This window comes from Oxyura jamaicensis, chromosome 6, assembly GCF_011077185.1.
Source record: "Oxyura jamaicensis isolate SHBP4307 breed ruddy duck chromosome 6, BPBGC_Ojam_1.0, whole genome shotgun sequence".
Taxonomy (NCBI): domain Eukaryota; kingdom Metazoa; phylum Chordata; class Aves; order Anseriformes; family Anatidae; genus Oxyura; species Oxyura jamaicensis.
The window spans coordinates 2,599,135-2,618,908 of record NC_048898.1 but is presented as its reverse complement, the minus strand read 5'-3'; the positions used below and the strand labels follow the sequence as shown (position 1 = coordinate 2,618,908).

The window sequence follows — 19,774 nt, the reverse complement described above, 5'->3', positions numbered from 1 at the left end:
CCAGCTGGCGGATACGTGGCAGACTGGAAATGTAAGGGTTTGGATAATGCAGCAGGATGAAAGCCCAGAACAGGAGCAGGGATCCATTGATCTTGACAAAGTTTCTGATTTTGGGCCAGGAAAAGCATTGGCACCTCCCAAAAATGTGGAATTTACCTCTGCAATTTAAAACTCGTCTTGCTTCTGAGGAGGAAAGCAGGTGATTGGTACGCAGAGTTTGGTGCTTAATATGAAGGAGGAGGGATCTGGTTGGATGCTACCGCGTGGTTTGGAAAGGTCATAAATATTGATGGGTCTCCTCTTGTCAGGGTGGGTGCTGCCGGCAGGTAAAGAACTTCAACTAGACATAATTTCCTTTATGGAGTTTTTCCATATTGTTTCTTTTGGCTGAATGGGAAATTAGGGAGTCGAATAGACTGGCATGCAAAAACGTAGTGTTTCTGTCACTCTGAATTCCTCTAAGGATGAACTAGGTGGTAAAAGGTGTGTATTTCTGTTACTTCGACAAAGCTGGGTTCAAAAGTTGCTGTCTGATTGAGGCGACCAACCTGGGAGGTGGTATGAGGCTCGGACCACCGAGCGGTTGGCTGTTGCCTCGGCTCCTGCTGAATGCTTCCACCCGTCCCCAGAGCCACGGTGCTCGCAAGCAGCACAGCCTGCAGGCGTCTCAAGCTGTTTCTGGGACCAGCTTGGGTAGCGGCAGCTGCTGTTAAACGTGTCCCACGTTGGGGTGGCAGCATTAGTGCCCCGAGTCTTTGTGCGTAACCTGTTTTAGAAATCCCCAGCCAACGTCCACACCAGAGGTGTATGTGCTCGCTGGTTCCTCACCCATCTTGCAGCTCTCCTGCTAATCTCTGCTTCTTGCTTTAGGTAGTATGAAGACACGAGATCGCGTACCTCACTGGTGCACGGACTGCGGAGATCGTTGACTTGTCTGGGAAATGGCTTGTCTCATCGCGTGGGAAAATCAGCATGACCACACCTTCGACTTATCTAAGCCTAGGAGCAGCTATTTGTAACGATTTAAAAAGTGTCAGTCTTTGAGAGTCTCGCCATGCTTCTGTGGAGGTATTCAGTAAGTAACTGAAATCAGAAAAAAAAAATCTGTCAGGAACCCATCCAACCACAGTTAACAGCAGGCTCGTTCATGTAGACCGCTGACCTCTCAAAGGCAGGTCCCTCGTGCCTGCAAGCTCTTAACACCTTGTAGACAGAAGTGAGACCTTTTAAGGAGGTCGTCCTGTACCTTCAGGTATTTGCTTTTCTTGCCCTTTTTTTTTAGCCCAGCGAAAAACAACACAGCCTCCACAGTTTTCCCCAGAATATTTTGTCGCTGTCTACTTTTTTCCTGCTTCTAGGTGAGGGTGAATTACCCAGCATCCTAATAACGTGGTAGGATAATAATACAGTAATGGTTTTTGATGAAAGGGAACGGTTACTAGAATTAGATCCCTTTAAATGGCAGCTTTTTGTTCCCTCTAATATTTCTTTCATTATCTTGTGTGTTGAATTTACAGCAAATAAACCCAAATACTGATTATGGGCTTTTTTTTTCTGAGCTCCCATGCAAACTGAGTGGTTTCCATTTTTAGTGGTTCTCTAATACTGCTGCCATGCCAAGGTCATCGTTATCTTATATCAAGTATTCTCAAAGGTTTCCTGCTGGCAGTTTTGTGTAGCGTAGCGGCCCACGTAGCTGTGTAACGCTAACCACAAAGGCCTAGGGACGTTCTGGGAGGATTTCGTGAATCTTCTGTACTTCTTCCTTGAGTTTGAGTGGTCTTGCTCTGGATTTCCTCCTCCTCTATTAGAAAGTGTCGCTGTCTTTTTTTTCTTGGGCACGGCTGTACGGAAATGTGTGCTCAAGTGGCACTGCTCAGAGGATGCAGAGAGGTTTTGGAAGCCATCTGGGTGGATTCAGCATCTCTAATCTCAGGCACTGGAAGTTAGATGATGTCTCCCGCTGAAGAAACTGGGTAAGGATGAGCAGCACCAGAAAGAGCTGATCTCGCTTATCCTAAACACCTCTGGTGATGCATGGTAGTTAGGTAGTCAAATGCTGCTTAACTTTACCTAATACCTTGCTTTATTTTTTTTTTTAAATAGTGTAAATAACTCACAGTTTCCCAGCTAGGCTTTTAAAATGAGCTGTGAGTGTCCTCAGGCTCTCCAGTGGCATCACAGAGGGCAGAGGAGACAAAACCTCTAGAAGACAAGTGATGCCCCTTTATACGATGGTGCTTATTGAAATCATTTCTACCTTCTGATGGGTTTGTAGAGCATGCGGTAACAAGCACAGAGACACCGTGTTGGGAATTTTGGGGCTGTGGGGGACCGGTGGGGTTGGTGGCACTGAGTGACCTCCCTGGTCCCCTGTCCCCATGGTTTTCGATGCCCCAGGCTGGGGCTGCCCCAGCAGCGAGAGCATCCCCCGGCCCTCGTGGCTCCACCCCAGGAAATGCTGAAAGGATGCTCAGAGGACTCCTGGAAAGAGGCGAAGTGAAGTCGCAGATTAATTTAAGCAGTTATTAATAATGTATCGTGCTTTCTCAGCGTTTTTGCCCTCCGTGGGAAATGGAGCTGGCGACAAGTTACTTTGTGGTTTTTATCATTGCTTTTGTCAGGCGTTTCGGGAACAGGAATTCAAAGGCAACTCTTGAAGAGGTGAAATGCTGTGGAATATATGACAGAAATAGCAAAGTTGGAAAGTGCATCAACATCCATGTAATTTAAGCCTCTGTTCATAGCACGAAAGGGCAAAGTGCACCAGAAAGAAATTGCTTAATTTGTCTTCGGAAGAAATCTGTATCGTAGCTACTTTATTTAAAAGGGAGCAGCTCAGTACTGTGCAACAAAGTGTTTCACGGGTTGTCAATAAGACACTGCCTCGCAGACTTGCTTAGGATTCAAAAGAAAGCAATATTTTTAGCAAGACAATTATCCAGCTGTAAAAAGGCAGTTTCATTCTGTGTCTTTGAGGCGCTGACAGTATCTTGGCTTTTGTATTTGTCTTACATTTGGACAGATCATATTATTTTTTATTAGAATTTGTGGGAGGAAAAAAGCAATGGAAATGAAATCCCTTGTGAAATTGCTTGAAATTGCCTTTCACTTGCCTGAATAAATTTGTTATTGATTTTTGCCCTTTTATGAGAATGAAAGGTTAATGAAAACAATCACATTGCTTTCATCCCAAGGTGGAGATTATGTACTACATGTAGGGCTCGGTCTTTTTTTTACCTAACAAAAACATTAGTGTTTTGGTATTAGCCTTATGAAAGATTAGCTGTTGTGATGGGAAATGAGTTATGCTACGGTATCTTCAAAGCTGTCACACAGTGTGTGACGGATTAATAACTGCAGCCTTTTCATTTTGTATTCCTTGGTTATTTGAGATGGGCATCATCATAACTGGGATCTGCACTCCCCGGAGCTGCAGAGAATTTGTATTTCTTAGGACTTTCCGTACAATTAGGAAGATATGCTGATATTTGCATATCCATATCTATCTATCTATATTTTCTTTTTTGACAAAGGAGGCCAAGGAGTGCAGCACGCCTGACCACTGGTGGAGTCTCTGCTCTACTGGAGACTGGTGGGATGCCTCGGAAGTCTGAGTTCAGAAGTGACACTTGCTACCCCTGGCAAAAAGCATGGTGACAACTCCTCCCAGAGCCTGTGGCAGCCAAATAGGCAAGAGCTGCAAATCTCTGTTTGGATGTCAGCAAGACCCAGCAAGAATATATTCCTGTAAGGTGTGTGTGACCTTGCTGGGAGCGTGTGCTCTTCGTGGTGGTCTCCCCCTCAGATGCCCAAGCAAGGCAGGGCTGGCCCCAGACAGGCTGCTGGGGCTGTGGAGCTCTGTGAGAGGTGGCCCCCAGAGGAGCTCCCCAAGCAGCAGCAGAGGTGCTCAGCCTCTCGTGGTCTCTGTCGCTCCGCCAGGCCTCTAGCTTTTTGCTGAGTCTCTCTCTCTGCAGTTGACTCCTCCAGTTGATAAAATGCCTAGGTGGGATGTGGAGCTCTCTTTTGCCAGGTGGAGTAAGAAATAGTCATTATGAGGCAATCTGAAATGTTAAGTGGTTTCAAATGTTCTTTTATTTGCTGCTCTTGGCTCTTCTTGTGGAAGGGCTCACCTTGATCTTTAAGCTGGCCCTGGCTCTTTTATGCAGAGCGAGCAGGTACGAATGGAGATCTCTGAACTTTAAGGCCTGCCTTCCTCTCCTAGTCTGAGACCTGCTTAAAAAGGAGAGCACAGAAATCCTGGTTTCCCACTTGGACCTTGTCTTTTGCTCGTGTTTGTATAGTTTCTGCTGCTCTGGCATCTCTATAGACTTTCATATACATTGCAAACTTCTTATACCTTATAAAAATGCAAACCAGGAGGCTCAATTCATTTGCTATTCACCAGCCATGTACTCCTTTTAAGGCTCGAGTGAGATAAAGATTCATCATGACACAGACCTTCATGCAAAAGTGAGTTTTTATTCAAAACATGCAATCAGATTTGATTTTTTTTATATGCGGTTGCTACACCCACAATTCATTTTAAGCTATTATGTAATCTGTAGCCCATGAATAAACCTTTGGGCTGGAAAGCAATGAACTGGAAGAAAGAATGTCATTTCTATGCCAGTGGTTAAAGTCTAATCACACCTCCCAAAGCAGACAATTTCTGACAGAATGGCAAGTTCATTTTCCCAAAGACAGCCAGTTGATAAATATAACACGCTGTTGGCAGGTGGAGTCATTTTTCAGCTCCTGAAAACCTTCAAAACTCAATATAGCCGAGGAGATGGCGCGTCAGGCACAGGATTGGGGTCCTTTATCAATCCCCAACTGTACCAAACAAATATCCCGGGCAAGAACTTGGCTTGTCAAACATCCCATAAAAGCAACAATGAAGAACATGCTTCGATCTGATGTTTCTCTTCGTATTCTTGTACTGGTTTGCTGGCATTTTTAAAGGGCTTAGAAACAATACGTCTGAGCTGCTCGTGCTGCAGTAAAAGCATGCAAGACAGCTTTCAGATTCCGCTGCTAAATGGCTGAGTGACATTATACAAATTTCTGCAGAGTGGCTTACTGATATTTGTCCTATAGCTGTAGTTCCGTTCACAGTTGGTGTATTTAGTCTGGAAATCAATGCTTGTGCTTAGATAGGTAATTTGTGGCCCACAGCTGAAGGCTGCTGGGAGCTTGTGCGGAGCTATGGGCTTAATCGTCCGTATGTACTGATGTGGTGCTGAAGGAATGGTGCTGATGACCTCCGGCTGGTTTCTTTTTTGTTCCTTTTCTTTTAAAAGCTCTTTTCTTGGAGAGGAAAGGCACATCATTAGTATAGGAACTCTCCTTGTTGGATGAATTTGGGATAATGGAATCAAAGAAAGATAAGGGTCTTTTAAGAAACAATTCAGGAAACTCACTGAAACTGTTTGGTTTTTCTTTTTGGTGTTTTGCTTCAGTTGTCTGGAGCCCTTATGAAGTCGCATGGGTCTGCGTTTCACTCTGCGTTAGCATTTCACTTTCCATTGTTACTTTTGGCGTATGGTATCACATGAAAAAGTTTAAACTTTCAATATGCAAAATTGAATGTATTTAATACAAATGAAATACAAATATGATTTGTATTTCACAGAATCACCTGGGTTGGAAGAGACCTCCAAGATCACCCAGTCCAACCTCTGACCTAACACTACCAAGTCCTCCACTAAACCAGATCACTAGTTTGCATCCTCCCTGCTGATTTGGGATCCCAGCAAGCACCCAGGGGACAGAAATGGCTCCATCCTGAGATCCTTCTCTGGTCATTTGTTTTTTTTTTAAGGTCTTCATCAGTAGAGAGCGTTTACAAAATCATTCTGGAGCCATCCTGGCTGACTTCCTCGGTTTCTTTTTATTTCTCCTCGCAAAATTTGACCTTGATGTTGGCTTCAGCTCCTTGAATTTTAAGCGGATGGTTTTAATTATACTCCTACTGTATTTTAAGTAGTTTAATTATTATGTAGCATGCAGAATACCTTTTGGTGAGAAGTTCCTTCAACTTGTCTAATCCATATTAGATTTTGCACGCTTGGGTCAAGAAATGCTTGTTGAATGCATTAATTGTATCAGAAAATAGTTAGAGAATTTCAACTTCTCAATACAGCTTTCCTGCCAGGTGACTTCTGCAGCCTTTATTTGGGTGAGTTCATCTGGACAGGTGATTACGCTCATTAAAGGGAATGTATCGGGGACAGAGTACAAACTAAAAAGGAGCAATGATCGGTGAGTCTTTAGTATTCCCCCTGACTATGGTCTGTGGGCAGTAAGGAAGGAGGCTGATGCCTAAATTTTGCTGTGCCAGTCCTGTTAATGGCAAGTTTCTAACCCTCCAGCAGCACAAAAGAGTGTCACCACTAAGCATTGCCTTCCCATTGGGATGCCCCTGCATGTCCCTTCCTGAAGAAATAGTTTGTTTTGGCTATATTAAACTCTTGTCATTCTTGAAACCCAGCAAATCGAGGCTGATGTTGTCGCTGGCATGCTGCTTTTGGGAAGTGGAGGGAGAAGGGTTTGAGTGCTTTGTCCTCATCACTCCCCTGCTTGGAGATGCCTGCTTTGTCGTCTGAGGCTGCGGTTCCTCACGCCGCTCCTCCGTGGATCAGCTCCTTCCTTCTTACAGACTTACAGTTCTGATGCATTGTGCATTGAAAATAGGCTAGTAGTTTGCTGAGGATTTAGAGGGCTTTGAAAGCTTGCAGTCAAAAAGCTTAGGAAAAATAAAAAATATTAAAAAAGCATATACTTGTTCAGAGACTTGGTAAAATTGTGTAATTCTCTAATAGCCAGCCGTTCATGCCCTGTTGGCACAGCAGGTACAGGCAGCTAGAGCCATGGGCCTGCCTCTTTGGAGCATCTTGCTGCTCTGTCTTTCAGCATGACCATCTGAACGGACTGCCCTGCTCTTGCACCTCGGTGAGGAAGACTCCTACGCCTTGTTGTGCGGTCAGGTTTCTTAAGTATGCAGCATTTCTCCTGTGTGTGTGGGGCAGCAATTGCCAAGATGCCTGATAACAGCCCAAACAGCCAGAGAGAACGACATCTGGGTCAAAGCTGACTTCCATAGCTTGGTTATATGTCAGAATGGACAGGTCTCCGAGGCTGACTCGTTTGGTGTGGTTTAGGCTTGGCTGAATTTGAATCAGGGCACTTCTTAATCAAAAATTATGTCACTCCTGTCAAAATAGATCGTTATTTGTTGTGTGTCAAGCAATCAGGTATCAGTGGAAATACCAGCAAAAATAAAGCTGGTAATACGTGAGGGTTTGTGAGAGTCCTGGTAAGACAATAGTTTCTGTATTCAGTGGTGGAAAAAAATAAAATCCATCTAATTATTCACTCTGCAAACCCATAGCATTCTAGGCATGAATAGGAAGCGTGAACAGGTATTTGTACAGTAATGTGACGTGTGATAAAATATGGCTTCTAAAACCAAGTCATCAAATTGACTGATCTAGCCTAATCTAAATCAGATAATTTTTCTGTATCATCATGGGCCTAATGATGTCGGCGTGCTTTACTGGACAAGGATAGCCAATAAATTCAGTAGCTGGGTAAAAATGCACACTGCGTATGAAAATATTCTCGAGCCTTTTAAAATAGAAGCTTTCTAGGTGATCTCAACAGGGCCATTGTTTTTAAATATTTCCCCCAATGCTGTTTCCCTTTTTGCAGTCAGTTCTTTTGTAGCAGTAGCTTAAAAAATAAACTGCAGTCAAAACGCTGATGTGGTGCTACTTGTAGCCCGGTGCAGTGCCTGTGCAGGGAGGCTGGGCTGGGGTATTCAATTAACCCTCCAGCTATAACTTAAATCGGGCATACAGCAGGAGCTGGACTTTACGCCTAAATTCTTACCTAATGCAAAACTCATGTACCCATTCATTAGCAGAAGCGGAAAGCAGAAGGTCTGTTTTATTAATACTGCTAATTAGTTATTAAATATTTGTGGAATGCAAAGCCACGTGAATTATTTCAGATGCCAGCAGTAGGAATGCAGAGCCAGAAGCGGAGCGCCAGACTTGAGCAGAGAGCACCACGCTTCTGAATCGGGAACAACCAGGAGCAGAAGAAGCCGAAGGACCATCGCTGTGCTCGAAGGGGTGCGTGTGCTGCCCTCGGTGCTGGTGGCTGAGGGCTGCGGCGTGGGCACGAAGCCTCTCCTTCAGGCTGGGGAGGCCTTTGGAGCTGCTCGTTCCTCTGGTTGGGCTTTAAGACATGTCTGGAAAAGAACGGCCTTAGTAAAGACTGTGAAAAGGTACCTCCAAAAGACGATGAAAGGCCCGCGAGGATATACCACCAGGGTGGGTGTCTCCTGTGGGACAGCCACACTGATTCCCAGCACCTGTGAAGCAGCAGCGCTCCTCTTTGTCTCTGCAGATGCTGAGAGATTTGGTTATTTTTAACTGCTGTCTTCTCCCTGGGCCTCCACATGCTGTCCAGTTGAAGAACATGTTTCCCAAGAGCAGAGTTTAGGCCACGGGGTTTTCCTCTGTAGTTCTGCCTTTCATGCAACTTTTATTATTAATTGCTTTAACCCAAAGGAGGAAAAAGAAACAAAAACATCGGCAGTGAGAATAAAAAGTAAAAGCATTTGCAGGAGGCAAAACTGAACTACTTGAAAAAAGTATTAAAAGGAAAGTAATAGATTTTTGCCCCAGATGTGCTTAAAAAGAAAAAAAGAAAATTACTGAGATCTTTTGAGAGTTTCTGTCTGTAAATTTCAAATAGAGAGTCTGAACTGCATTTCAGGCTGCAGGCAGCAAGTTTTTTTTTTTGTACTGTCAGTGATAGCAAAATCCAGTTGGTGGCATCTCACCCAAGATACCTCAGCAAATTCATCCCGGTTTGACTGTTACTTAACCTACTCCCAGAGTAGTTGTTATATCAAAGCAGGCACAAAATTTCCCGGCCATATAAAGTGAGACATCGCTAGCGCACTTCTGCCAACAAGCGTGGTGTATCCCCATGGCTTACTGAGGACATCAGGAAGAAAGCAAGCTGTAAGGAAGGCTTCCCTGTTCTGTTGGATTCTGCAGTGTTCACCGCACCAGGATTCACCCCATGCACACTTCGCACACTTTTACTGGGATCGGGGCTATGGATAGGAGCTACAGAAACTAACCTTGTTTTGTTGCAATTCTTGGTTTCTTGCTTGGGATCCATCTGTAGTGCAGATACCAAAAGACTTGCAGGGGAAAATTGCACGAGTACCATTGTTTGTAAGGCCAAAGGGAGCTCTGTGATCATCTACTCGGATATAGTTCCTGGTGTCTTGGGAAGTAGTGATGCATGGTGGCACCGGTGATTGCACTCGTGAGCCCCATCAGTCATGCACAGGTGTGATGCCTCATGCACAGAGGGACGGGCATGGGAATAATACCCCTACACCTTTTTCTAATTCATAAAACTATTGGAAAATAAAACAGTACAATGATAGAGTAAAATACATCCCCAGTTCAACAGAAATAAGAAGTGAATCCACTTGAGTTTAACTTTTTCTCCAATTGTCTGGTTTTGTACCAGAATACAACTGGTAGCTGAGCTGACTTGGTGTTGTAACTCAGTGCTTTTTTCAGCCAAGGTCGTTTCAGATTGCTGCTTCTGCCGTGATTCTGTGTCATTCTGGCTTTTGTTTCAGAGGTTTAAATCTAGTGAGAGGGATGATCTTGTTATCTGTACCGTCAAAAATTGAGGCGTTGTCTTTATCAGATCTTGCTGGAAGAGTGCCTCTCCGGTATTTCAAAAGGAGGTGGGATGACTTCTGTGGTGTTTTACCCCTATGTGTTTGTGGGATACGCATCTAGGTTCTGTTTTGTCACCAACTTGAACTGGAATAATTTTTAGACGTATTGGTTGTTGGTGTCTTCCCAGAGACAACTGATACATGGGCTTTTAGGATGAGAGACCTCGTTCTACTTCTCCAATCTTTTCTGTTTTGATTTATTAGTGTATGAACACATTCAGGTGGCCTTCTTGTGACGGAGTGACTGCCTCAGTTGGCAAGGGAACACCGACTCATTCCATCTGCCTGGACTTCTGTGAGGCCTTTGGCACAGTCCCACACAACATCCTGATCTCCACATCGAGGTACAACACTTTTAGGAACGTCTTTATCCTTCTAACATGTCTGCCAGGAAGAGAAGTTGTGCTGTGTCCCTTTGGCCGATGGGAGACCCTGAGATGTGGAGGAGCGAGACAAGGAGTCCAACACCAGAGACCCGACTCCCAGCCGGGGCTTTGCCCTGACCACTGGCCCAGTTGGATCTCATTGTCCTGGAGTTTGGTGGCTCGAGGTGCTGTGTAGCGTAATGCAGCTGCTCCATTGCAGTTCACCTCAGTCTCTCTTCATGAGGCTTGTACTGTTTTGGAGTGTGCTGGGACAAAGGAGAGAGGAGGTGGTGTCCATAAGGAGGAACATAGCCTGAGATTTCAGAGCTTTTCCTACGACATCGAGGCTAAGCAAGATGGTCGTAAATGTTTAATTGGCTTGGAACCTGTGGAGATTTATTTTCCCTTCTAAAATCCTGTTACTTTGGGGGCGGGAAGGGTAAATCTTTCTTTTTCAACTGATCCAGGCCTGACATTTTGTAACGGAGAGGGAGAAGGCAGAGTGACTTGTGATTTTTCTGCTGGTTGTCAAGGTGCTTTAGCTTTTGGAAACCTGCGTAACTTGGGGCTGCTCAAAGGTATTAAAATGCTATTTGACAATCATGATTTGTATATCACATCGCTTCATTTGCATACCTGTAGCAGAAACCCTATCATTACACCAAAGTATAATTTGAAGCTTTTCCATATTCATGACATTGTGTGAGGTTGGGAAACAAATGCCACCTCAACGAGCGCAATTATTGATCACATGGAGTGACTGATCTTTAATTGGTTTTAAATTAGAATCTTCTCTATTTCGCTCCCCCTGCAGAGCACCTCTGAAGCTTCTGGTAAAAACGTGTTGCATTCCGTAAGAAACCATGAAAAACACCATTTTTGGTAGTAGCTTAAAGGGAATTTGGGCCCAATTACTGGAGACCAGGATGAAGATTTTGTATATGACCATTGCCAATTAAAAAAGGTCCCTGGTACTTCATGATCTCTAACATGCTATGTTTGGTCGTAACATGGAAAAGTCAAGTTTCTCCATTAACATTTTAAAAATGCTTTAGTTCATGAACTCCCATTCTGGTGATACTTTAAATCCTTCATAATTAAACCTCCGCTGCAGTTAAAAATACTGCCCCCATTTATGTTTAAAGCTACCTTCCTGAAAGATGAGCGGTTGTGCAAATTTGTTCAGGTTGCTACGTGGCATACAAACAGCCTTGGGGGTGAGCTGCAGACTTTTTAAACCAATTTTACAGACTCTTCTGATTAGCAAAAAAATGGTGTAATATGCTTCCAGTATCTTTCTTTATATAATGAGAAAACAATCCATTTTGTACCCAAGTGTTTAACTGCTTTTTAATGTGCATTATCCATCAGAAGAATGATTCAGCAGCCCAGGTCTCCCAGATTCCTGATGCTCTTGGATCTGATTCCTTCTGTGAAGGAGTCCACTTGGATTTGAAGAAGGGGAAGGAGTGGAACGAACCTTTAACTTCAAATCTTCTTAGTCCAGAGTCCAACGACTGTTTCAATTCTGTACCTTTTGTATTTAATACAGAGCATACTGGGTTGGTGTGCTGTGGTAAAGGGAAGTGGAAGCTGTGAAATGGGGAGATTTTGTCTGGTAGATGCAATGCAGTGGGAGCTACTGTACCGGGCTGCAGCTCTTGGTGGAGCAAGGGAAAACTCACATCTTCGTTCAGTGCTCATCTATTTTCCCTTTGCATGCTGATGGTCATATATGGGAAGGGTTGTGGGGTTCCAGTTCAACCTGATGCTGCAGAAATAAAGGCAACTGGAAACGTTTAGTCTTTTTGCAAAGGAAAATAGCTTTTGCTGTCCAAACAGTGTTTCTTGGGTCCAGATTCCCTCAGAGAGAGAGCTGCAGATGGAGGAGATGAGGGTGAAAGCCGCATATTCCCACATCCAAGGGAGAGCATTAAGAGGCTTTCCTCATGTGTCTGTAGAGTTATATTCCCAAGCATGTGTGACCAGTTTCAAATGGAAACGTAAACCAGGGGCAATGCTCACCTTGACCAGCTGCTTGCAGGCTGAAGAGAATAATAGGTGGTGGAAACGACGGGCTATAGGCACGTGCAGCTGCAGTGACCAGGAGGTGGTGACTGGATCCAGGATGTGGAGGAAGGCTGGGAAGGTGAGCAGCAGGAGTCGGAGCAGTTAGTTTCAAGAAAGCAGGTTTTTTTTGTTGTTGTTTTGTTTTTAATTTCTAGGTGAAGGCAAACAGTGCCCACAAGAGCTGGCTGCAATTTAGAGAAAACTGGTTGAGAGCAGTTGTTTCGCAGGACGGCGGGGAATTCCAGCAGGTTTGGCTAAGCAAGGAGCTTTGCTATGAACTAAATGGCAAAAAGAGAGGCACAAGAAATGGAAATGATAATATGCAACAGAAGAGTTCAAAGCATTTCTCAGGCAGTAACAGAGAAAACCAGCAAGGCCACAGACCAGCTGGAGCTAAAACAAAGGCCACAAAAAGCAGCAAGAGGTGATTGAACAGGTACGCTAGTAGCGCGAGGAAATTCAAGGAAACCTTGTCCACACACGAATGAGGGAGAAAGACTGCTAGTAGAAATCACAGGAAGGGCTGGGGTCCTCGCAGCCTTTTTGTGGCACATGTTTTTCAGGGAAGGCCACTGCGTATCTCAGCAGCTTTCCAGAAGCTGGACTTGCTGATCCTTGTGGGTCCCTTCCAACTCAGGACATTCCGTGATTCCATGGAAGAGTAATAATCATGTGCTTGTGTTCCTGCACTAAGAGCAGCGTTACCTTGACTGGCACGAGAAGTTCCTGAAATACCAGTTTGTTCCCAACTATTTGAGTATTCCCAGGGTTGCTTTTAACTATCTATTTTTAAAGAGTCCCAAGGAAAAAATCTGATAAGGGTGTTCTTCAAAATTTTGGTTCCGTGCTGTGAAAACCCTTTGATCAAGTCTAATTTGTTAATCTTCATCCTTCCTCCAGCCCCTTCCAGCGGTTTCCTTCCGTGCATAGGAAGAGCTAATCAATCCCGAAGGCAGTGTTCAGAGCATCTTTAAAAGGATGATAACCATTCCCCCATGCACTTCTTACCTCCACTGTAAGCTTCATTTTTCCGCTCTGTGAATTGGGATTCCTCCAGCAGGGTTAAGAAGTTTTTCTTTGTGTGTGTGTGTACAGAGATTTGTGTAATTAACGCCTGATACGCCCAGGAGTTTTATCCCTAAATGACTATGTATTGGTTTAAGACTGGATCCTCTCCCCGTTGTTCTGCTAAATGCAGATTAATCCCATGTGAATGAAGTGTGGCTACGAGTAGACGGCCAGGTAGTGACAGGGATCCTAAAGAAATGCGAGTAAAGCACAGCCTGCCTTTTGAAGCACCGGAACCACAAGTTGGCTAAATGTTGGCTGTCTTTGGTAGATTTGGAGATTGAAATGTAGGTGCCCTGATTTCCTTTTTCTGAGATTTTCTACGCCTGCAGTGCTGTGTGCCTGTGTAGAATGCAGAACCACACAGGAGAAGTGATCTGATTGTCTTGAAACTTTATGCGGACAGCCTGAGAACCCAGATAAAGAGGTATTAGTAGTCGTAATTATTATTTTGTGTGGAGGGAGAATTGGGAAAGTAACAACACGAAATTTTTGCATAATATATTGCTGGTTTTCTTCACAAATGCTGACATGCAGATTACTTTATTAGCACGTAATGCATTTTATTGTTCATGATCACTAGAAAAATTAAGTTATTTCATACCGTGATACAAAGCGTTGCAGTGTTGTTTTTCCTGTTTCTGGAAGATGGCATTTACTTTGCTGCTTATACAACTTCCTATTTTGATTATTATGCAAAATGTTAAATATTTTCCCATTTCAAGTGCAATTAAACAGGACATCTGTTACACTGGGAACACGAGAGAACATTTTTATTATGCTGAAAAGATTTTCTGCGTATAATCGCGCCATTATTTGCATTACCAATTGCATATTGAGAAGTACTCATCGTTTTAAAGAGTCAGCACTCGTACCAAAGACCACAGTTGCATCCGCAGTGTTAAAGTATTTTGTCTCTGGAGCAGGAAACTGCCCATGGTAATTCTATAGCTATTGGTAAATTACGCTTTTTCAGAGCGGGCAGTGTGTGTCCGTGGCTCCAGCCATGAAATGGCCAACTGTGGATTCTCAAGTCCTTTTTGCTGAAACAGTCTTTGTTGATTCTTTTGCAAGAAGTCGGCATGGCTGAGGTGGTGCAGGTAGCAGAGGACAAGAATTTGCCAGCTGAACTTGGGGTGAAAGCTGAAATTAAGGGCAGGTAAATCCTACAGTCCGCAGAGGATCACCATGAAATGATGAGAGCTCTGGCAAAATGCAGTAAATGAACCTGCAGTCCCACGACTGGAGGCTGGTAAGAAAAAACTGGGAACAGAGGGCTTAAAATGGAGGGAGCTTCTCCTGGCTTTGCAGCAATTGTGTACGCTCGGGTTATATTCATCCCTTTTGTCGTTAGGCCAAGGAGACAGTGCCAGGCGTTAATTTGGGCTCTATGTAAACCTTTTGTGAAATGGCTCTGGGCTACGTTAGCAGCACATTTACCTATAGCTGTGGTATAAGCATAGAGGAAGAAGGGAGTTAAGATGCACAAAAGCCAGACTCAGTGCCAGGCAATGCAGCTTACATTTGTGAGAGGGCTGCATTTTCAGCATTTCCTTCCACTTCAGTTGAATATTTTCCCTTCCTTTTGGAGGCTCTGGGGTCTAAGCATAATACTAATACATTACCTAAAATTGCCGATTTCAGGTTGTTTGCTTATTTATGCATTAGACTTTTTCTGTAGGGAAACACCTGCGGTAGAAATGTAGCTGATACGTGTGTTAAATTATCACAACAACCTGTTTGTCTCCCAGATAACTGGAGCTTCTCTGGTCCTACATCACACTCAATGCTCAGCCAGCTTCAAAGTTAGCTCCAACATCCAAATCAGTCAGGTTACTCAGGGCCTTGTCCCGTTGAGTTTTGAGCATCTCTGGAGGTGGGGATTTCACAACTGGTTGGCGTTCAGTGTCTTGACAAACCCTTACCACGAACTTCTTGTTCATTTGTGGTGGCTGAGAGCATTAAGATGCTCCCAAGCCTCCTCTTGTGATGGTTGAACAAAGCCAGGTCTCAGCCTCTCCTGGTGCGTGCCATGGCAGCCCTTGGCTATCCTGGTAACCCTCCCTAGACTCACTGCTGTGCATTAATGTCTTTCCCAAGCTGAGGAGCACAAATCTGGGTGTGGTAATCCAGATTTGGCCTCAGTAGTGTGAATTAGAGCACTCCCTTTCTGATGCAAGGTGTGTATTTGAACAATGAATGTCCAGGGTGTTCACAAGGCTAGCTATTTTTCTAGAAATCTGAACCTCTGTTCCGATGGCTGTATATCTGTGTACATCCGTATCTGCAGGCTGGAGGGAGGCGTACCTGTTGGTGTATGCAGAAGAGATGCACCATCTGGGTTTCTGAATACAAATCTGGGTTTTGAAATTCAAGAGCGTTTTAGTTGTGACTGTTGGCTGTGGTTGATACCGTAAAGGGAGCTCTTCTTCGGCATATTTAGCAAGTGCTTTGGAGATTTTTTGTTTTAGAGCTTTGTCAAGTAATGAAGAGCCTCACTAATGGCCCCCGTTCAAGACCCATGATGTAAATGGAAACGTGTTGGGAAGAGACAGCCCAGCAGCTATTATTTCCTGGAAGCTTTCACTGTGATAGGCTCCTAAATCTAATATCACTAATTTGAGTCAGGTTGATTAGCCACTCGTGTTGATTAGCCACGCTCATGTTGTTAATGATCAGAGCTAATCACTAAGCTAAGGAAGGAAATCGCACATCATCTACTACTCTGGCTGGAGTTGTGATGGATGGCTGTCACTGGAATGGGCACACTTCTCCCAGTAAATGCATAAAATTAACCCCCCTTTAATTTGCATTATCCCCCCAATTAGAGCAAGCTGTGAAGCTTTCTGCAGAGGAGAGCTGGGTGAATTACTTCGGTAAGCAGCCATTACCTTCAGAGGTCCCTCAAAGCTGGAGAGATGGCACAAACTGCTGCGGTTTCAGACCAAGAGAAACCCTACAGGGAATAGGGAAGGGAGATTTATTCCACCACTTGATGTCAGTGTTTGATCACTCTTAAAACTAGACAGATTTTTGTTTTTCCTTGCTTGGGAGACCTCTGGGTAAAGGCAATTTGCCCACCTTGCCATGTGTTCCTAGCTGTCAAGATGTTATTGATGGTGCCAGTTGACTGAAGAAGTAGGACAACGGTGGTAAGGATGATTCCCAAACTTCCTCACAACTGATACATGCCTGCCCTTGCCGAAGAGACTGCTCTTGCATAACAGAGTAATGGTTTTCTAGACTTAGTACGTTTTTGGAGGACTTTACAGATGGGAGCTCATTATTTTTCAAGGCACTTAACCGCATTCTTAATGGGACTGTCAGAAATCTGTCATCACGAGGTCGAGAGAGCTCTTAGGCCTTCACAGTTTCTTTGAGTCTCTGTCTTGAAAAAACCACCTCCTCACTGAACACAACAGCCCTCTTTCTGAGACTCCTCTCCTTCCCTGCATCGAACTGTAGTGGAGGTATCCAAAATCTCCACTTTAGCCAATTTTGCCTCCTCTCACTGTCCCCTGCTCTCCTTTAGAACAACTGCCGTACTGAAACAGGGAGCTGACTCTGGGGCGTCTTTGGATTTACGCCAGCAGAGGAGGCAGCTGTATCAGGTATCTTGCGCCTAACCTGGGCGTCCTTAGGCAAACTTCCCTCTTAGCTTTCTACAAGACTGAGCCTCTCATTACATTTACTAATTGTCCAATGAGTACTTCTTTGCTCTAAATGCTTTCTTTATTGTTCATATGAGCGGTTTCTTTGATAATGTAATCCATCAGGAAGTGAAATTGAGATTTAAATAGAATTCTGTTTAATTTTAAATAGTTTAATTTTTCTCAAACTGAAAAGGCTGCTCTGGAATACCATTAAGTACTTGTTTGTATCTGGAAGATGATTTTCAATTTCTCGAGTCTATATGTTCACAAATGTTTATTTGCATGTCAAAATAATTAGATTGTCTTCAAATAATTAGCACATTTGATTTACCATAGACACTTAATAGTCTTTTAAATCTTCTTTAAGCCATTTGCATTAATTGCCATAAATCACTCATTTAAATTGGACACAGCTTTAGATAGGAAACAGTGTCATTCCTGGGGTGTTGAAAGCTGCTGGAAGGAAAAGGCAACCCGTGCTGCTGCAACTGAACTCAATTTCACAGCTAGCAGTAAAAATGTGTTAATGGGCATCCTGTAACTTCGGAAACACAAGATCATCCTCAACAGCGCATCCAATCGGGTGATTTATAGAGACTGAAAAAAAATCTTAACCCTGAAAATGCATCTACTTATGTGGGATGTATTATTAAAAATGTTTTATGTAGAACTCTGAGCCGATGACTGCGGAGGAGGGAGTCAGAGACCTGGGTTACCAAAACGCTGCAACCTACCACAAAATGCTGTGTGGTGCCCAGCTGAGACGTGCCTGCGGTTCTGGGCTGTCCCCAGAGGATCGCGAATGTTTCTCTCTCATTTCTGGCAAGATTGCTTCCTTCCTCCCCACATCTGCTACACGAGATGTCCCTTCGATATAAAAGCACAAAACATTAGGTAGTCATGATGCGTTTTTGTGCTGCTCAGCTATATGCCGTCTGGTTCTTTCCTTGATGGGTATTATGGGATATTTACTGGAAGACAATGGCACTCTGGGATTTAGAGTCAAGCTAAATTATTAGTAGCTTAGTATCTCATTATTCCTCTTTCTTCTGTGAGTCAGCACCATTTTCAAAGCACCATCTGGCACCATGGCATCAACATCCCTGCACGTTACAGCCATTAATACCAATTTGCTGATGCGCGTGTATTGGCCATCGTCTCGCCCGGGGCGATCTGAGAAGCAGGGCCCCAGCAGCCGTGGCAGCGAGGAGGAGGAGGAGGCGGTCACCATCGGTTCCTCTTGCAGAAGATGGCTCTGCCGGAGCTTCATTTTGTAGTGCTGCTGCAGCCTGGTGTCCAGCCCCGTACGTCAGAGGAGAGGCCGTGCCCTAGGATATCAGGATTTCGGGATATTAAATGTCCTTTCCCAAGAGGTCTGGACCTGCCAGAGCTGGGGAGATGGTGGCTCTGGAGACATTTGGGGCTTGGGATGCTGGGATGGCCTCTTATGCGATACATGTGGCGGATCTTGTGGTTGTCCCCTGCTCCCGTCACTTTTCAGTCCATTTTATTTCGATGCAGCACAAAATGGCATTCTGAGGATATTCTTCTTACTCCATTGCTTGCTGTTATGTAGCCGTGGCATTTCAGCAGCTGCTGGCAAAATGGGATTGGGCGCCAGCTCTTCTGCTGAAGGTCTGGTGACGGGATCTCCTGGCTCCTCTCCTGGTGGTGCTGTGGAGGCGCTGTCTCACAGACAGCGAGAGTCCTTTTGGCGTGGTAGAAACCTTACAACGACCCGCTTCTGTAAGTGAACAAAACCCTCCCGTGGAAACCTAGCTGTAAAAGTTACCCAATTCAGATACAGGTTTTGTTCCCTCTGCCTTGGCAGCGTGCTTATACTTAATGTGCTTTGGTTGACATCAGTTACACACACGTTAATTTTAACAGCAACTCAGCACAGATGAAAATGAACTTTGCGAAGCATTTGGTGACGAATCCTGGCCTCACAAGGATGGGCTTGTGGCGGTTGATGTCAAAAGCAGTTAAAGCTATGCCATTCAGCAGTTACAGTAGCATTAGTGTATTGTGGGAGTCATTGCTACTCCGTGCACCTTCCCTGTGTTAAAGTAAACCTGTAGATACTTGCTTCAGGTTTGTGTATAAGATTCTGATTTCTGTTAGAGAAATTAACACATTTTGGACAAAAATAGTAGCGATTAGAGTATGGGGCTGCTCATCAGGCTTATAGTTTATGTATAAGACTGTGGCAAAAAGTCATTTGACTGAATATATGTCTTCAGAGAGCTATCACACCATCATCAGCTTTCATTGGAAAACAATTACGAGGCTTCAAAAATGATTAACATGCAAGACGTTTTTCTTTGTGGCTTCACTTACGAGAATGACAGAAATTTTAATGCGTGATACTTCCCTGGTGTATTCTTTACGATTCAGTAAAAGCAGGAGTGGGAGAGGTAGATCATACAAGGTACAAATCAAGCAGGGAAGAATATTTGCATAAATGAGAAAATACGCAAGTACCTCGTCTTACGGAATGCTACTCCTTCTTGGCAAGCCTGGGACCTTCTGTTGGGAATCTGTACCCTGCTCCCTCTCCTCCTGTGCATCTTGCTCTTTCTGACTCTTCCTGGGAGGGGATTTCCAGCAGTTCCTCATGTGTTTGTCTGGCAGTAAACCTGTACGTGTGGCAAAGCGTTTTTCAGGTATTTATTATCCCCGGAGGCTGGTTTGTCTCTGGAGAAGATGTCTTTGTCATCTTGCTTTTCCGGCAGCTCCTCCTGATGCAGAACTGCATTGCTCGCCTGATACCACGCAGCTGAGCTGAGGGACACAGATCCTACACAGGGCATGCTGTGCGGGACTGAGAAGATGCG

The 19,774-nt window shown here is 44.3% G+C and overlaps 1 long non-coding RNA gene across 1 annotated transcript in view; it reads right to left on the bottom strand.

The window, feature by feature from the left end:
* Positions 1–1,785: 1,785 nt before the first annotated feature.
* Positions 1,786–19,774, bottom strand: part of LOC118169402 — a 30,366-nt gene continuing 12,377 nt past the window's right edge. The window contains exons 2-3 of the long non-coding RNA XR_004752071.1: positions 6,859–6,864; positions 1,786–1,796 (exon numbers count right to left, since the gene is read on the bottom strand). This is a non-coding gene — a long non-coding RNA (uncharacterized LOC118169402). The remainder of the gene's footprint in view (positions 1,797–6,858; positions 6,865–19,774) is intronic.